The following is a 3910-nucleotide window of genomic DNA, read 5'->3' on the forward strand; positions in this document are numbered from 1 at the left end:
GACTCTTTGTTCGTGAACAACTCATGTTCTACTCGTTAAGCAAACGAGCCGAAGACGAACACACTTTTTGAGCTTGAAATATAAATGAGCTCGTTTACACCCCTACTTTTAAATTTAAGTCAAAGTTTAGCTTAAATCAAGTATTTTAAGAAAATAGTTTAATGCTTTTAGTAAAGAATGATTTTAATATTATGGGTGAAAGATAATTGATCCATAATTAAAAAAGGAATATCTGCATACTACACAATTTTTATGTAATTACATTTCTAATATTTAAACTTTAAAATTTACATATATGATATTTTATGTTAGCATGAAAATTGTTTTTTTTTTATTTTTTTAAAATCAAAATAGTGGTATTCGGTATGAAATATAAAAGATTTGGGTGATATACTTGTAAAAAAAAGCAATATTTAGTGTTAGATATGTCAATATATAGAAATTGGGTGGTATATATGTAAATGCTCTTAAGATGGATGACTTTATAGGACAGCGGGTTTCTTAAGTTTTGGTTTTGAACGGTGGAAAAATATTAAATTCTCTGGTCTATGAATTGCCTGCATTAAAAACCCTCTCTTTAATGCAAAGAAATATAAAATATTTGGAGGACTGTTTGGCAACTTTGCCAAGATTTTGGACATTCCATCAAACTATGCCCTTTATCATTCTATATTTGTGACCATCTCAGCATCTTAATTAGCGTGAGATTGAATAGGATTAGTGCTTGTTTATCTTGATTATAAGCAATCAAAATTCAAAGGATGTTTGTCCATCCTAATGGATTCAGGAAATTTTTAATTATTTCTTTGAGTGATTGCTTTAAGATAATATGTTTATATATATGAAAGATCTTCATGCTAAATAGGCCTCATGGGTTTGATTGATGGAGTTCAACAACGATGTGGTTACTGGTCCGGCGCAGACCATATCAATAGTATTCATTAGTCATATCTTTGTAAGTGACAAATTGCAAAGCTCCTTACTGCTCAATAGGATTCTGCGAGTGCTTCTAGAGTCTGTCAACATTCTAGCGAGCTTCTCAGAACGAGCCAACCACCCCACTTAAATCTTCGAGCGAGTCATTCCAGTCAAACTCGCTTGCGCTGTCTGAGCTCATAATCCGTACTCGTACAAGCTGATCGAGCGAGTTTGAGTCATTCCAGTCAAACTCGCTTGCACTGTCTGAGCTCATAATCCGTACTCGTACAAGCTGATGGGACTTTCTCATCAAACTCGCCAACAACTACCTGGCCGCACCACCGAGCTCAATAAGTAGCTCTTCAAGATAGAAGGGAGATAATTTTCGTATGTCAGCATACATACTATCATTTATTAATAGCATGACAATCTAGCATTCTTTCAATAACGAGTACGACCAGACTCCGTAGTACATGTCATATAGCCTAGTTTCATATTTATTTTCTATACCCCTACGTTGGCGCAAAGGCTCTTAAGTATATTAATTAGAGGGAAGGAGAGAAGAACGAGGGGACACCCTTTTCTTTTTCTTTTCTCAAGCTGACACCCTCTAAGAACTCTATAAAAATCTCTTAGCTTCATCTAACCCGTTCTTTAAGGCATCCCTCGGATTGTGTGAGTGGTAACTTCACGGATTGTATGAGTACATGAATTGTACAAGATTTTGTTGACCTTACTTTCGTACAAACCTTCGTTCAAACTCAAAACCAACTCACATTCAATTCGAATCCAAAACCTGCTCGCATTGAGTTAGGAATGACCAGATCATGGTTCACTTGAACTTTCGTCAAAGACCTCCATTTTCATGGGGTGGCACCGACGCTTTGAGCCCAACTATCTCACCTTAGAGATAATGTAGCCAAGATTCACCCTTTGAAATACTTGAGTTTTTCTCTGCCTGAGTGGGTCAAATGCACACCCAAGCATGTGTGTGCTCGAGTCCAGATAGATAAGCTTGCATGCACAGCTACACGCACCCCTCCTTTAAACTGATGTGCTCACGCCTAGATCAGACATAGCCATGCCTAAAAGTTCCTGGGTGTGGGCACACCTAAAAGTGTGGCCACGCCTGCGATCCATGAATTTCTTCCTAATATTCGACAAAGAATAGTCATGATGGTTTGCCCTCAATCATCCATGAGGTCTAACCGCTGAAGTAAACTTGATTGTCGATCCCCACCTTAATCGACGGTCATTAGGGCCTCCGTCACCGCCTCTCCAGCCTATAAACATGGCCACCTCGACAACCCCCTTGGACTGACTACAAGACTAAGGCTTCAACACTTTGACAAAGCAATGCTTCGATAAGGTAAAGAGTTTGAGCATCCTCCTCCTTCGACGAACCATCGTGGCCTACCTCTGTACAGTAATCCTCCTCGTCTATTTTATATCGTGTTTGGTTCTTAATTTTAAGTTGTGTTAAGCAAAACCCAATAAATTAACCTTAGATTTGGTTAGGGTTAAGGTCGGACTCAGGTTGACCCAAACCCAACCTAACCCGAACCTAACCCGACCCGACCCGATCTAACCCGACATAACCCGACTTGACCGAAGATAGCCCGACTTGACCCAAATGCATATATAACCCAGGTCCAACCCAAGTCCAACTGAGGTCCAACCCAAGTTCCACCCAGATTAACTTACGCCACATATATAACCCAGGTCCAACCCAAGTTCCACCCAGATTAACTTACGGTTCCACCCAGATTAACTTACGCCCAACCCAGGTCCAACCCAAGTCAACTTAGGTCAAACCAGGTCCAATCTAAGTCCAATTCAGGGGAACCTAAGTCCAACCAAGGTCAACCTAGATCCAACCCAGGTCCAAATATGTTCCAACCTAGGTCAAATTAAGGTCCAACCCAAGTTAACTTAGGTTAAACCAGGTCCAATCTAAGTCCAATTCAGGGAAACCTAAGTCCAACCAAGGTCAACCTAGATCCAACCCAGGTCCAAATCTATTCCAACCTAGGTCAAATTAAGGTCCAACTAAGTTTAACCTTGGCCCATCCCATGTTAACCCAAGTCTAATTTTGAGTTGACCTAAGATGAACCTTAACTAACCTAAGCCTATTCTTAGCTCAAGTCTAATCCAGGCTAAATTCATGCCATGCTTTTCATGCTTAGTTTATATTTCTTGTTTCATGTGTAGTTTCAAAAATAAAATAAAAAAAGCAAAAAAAAAAAAAAAACGAAAAACAAAGAATCTCTCACAAGATTTTCTCCCTACATGTCTAATCTAAAAATAAATCCAAACTCTAAACTTAGAAAAATGTTAATCTTTCACAATGAATTACCTGCAAAAAACTTGACCCAATTTATCTTTGACAAACCTAGGGATTAAAACATACCACAAACTAAATATTAAACTCCAAACAAGAACTAAAACACATCAACTTAAAGAAGGAAAATCAAACCTAGACTTATATGATATAAACCTTATGTTAGCCAACATAGACACGAGAAGTTAGGATCATATACATACCCTAGGTTAGTCCAGGTATAGAAACCTAGGTTAGTCTAATAAGTGCCATATTTAGTATTAAGTGACCTGATATGCAGTTACATCGTTATTTAGTTTCCCTGCAAAAAACTTGACCCAATTTATTTAGGTGGCTAGTGTGCCAAATGGATATGCTATAGAGTTTAAAATTTGATTCATAGTTTTCCTACTATGGGTTCTATGGAAGTATACGTATCATTCATGTAATATAAGACTCTAATGGAGTCCTGGTTATCGATCCCATGGAAGAGAGGTAAAAAATCCCTTGGGCTAATTTCGAATTTACTACTATCAGGTTGTAGTTTGGAATATCGATTAAGAGTGTTTTTCTAACAAATACTCCTAAATACAAACTTAAATCTAAAGTTAAACCTAACTAGGTAAAATTGGTTTGGTGAATTTTGAGGTGTAAAAACTACCTTTCTTATG

This window comes from Phalaenopsis equestris, unplaced genomic scaffold (assembly GCF_001263595.1).
Source record: "Phalaenopsis equestris unplaced genomic scaffold, ASM126359v1 Scaffold000462, whole genome shotgun sequence".
In the NCBI taxonomy this organism is placed as follows: Eukaryota; Viridiplantae; Streptophyta; class Magnoliopsida; order Asparagales; family Orchidaceae; genus Phalaenopsis; species Phalaenopsis equestris.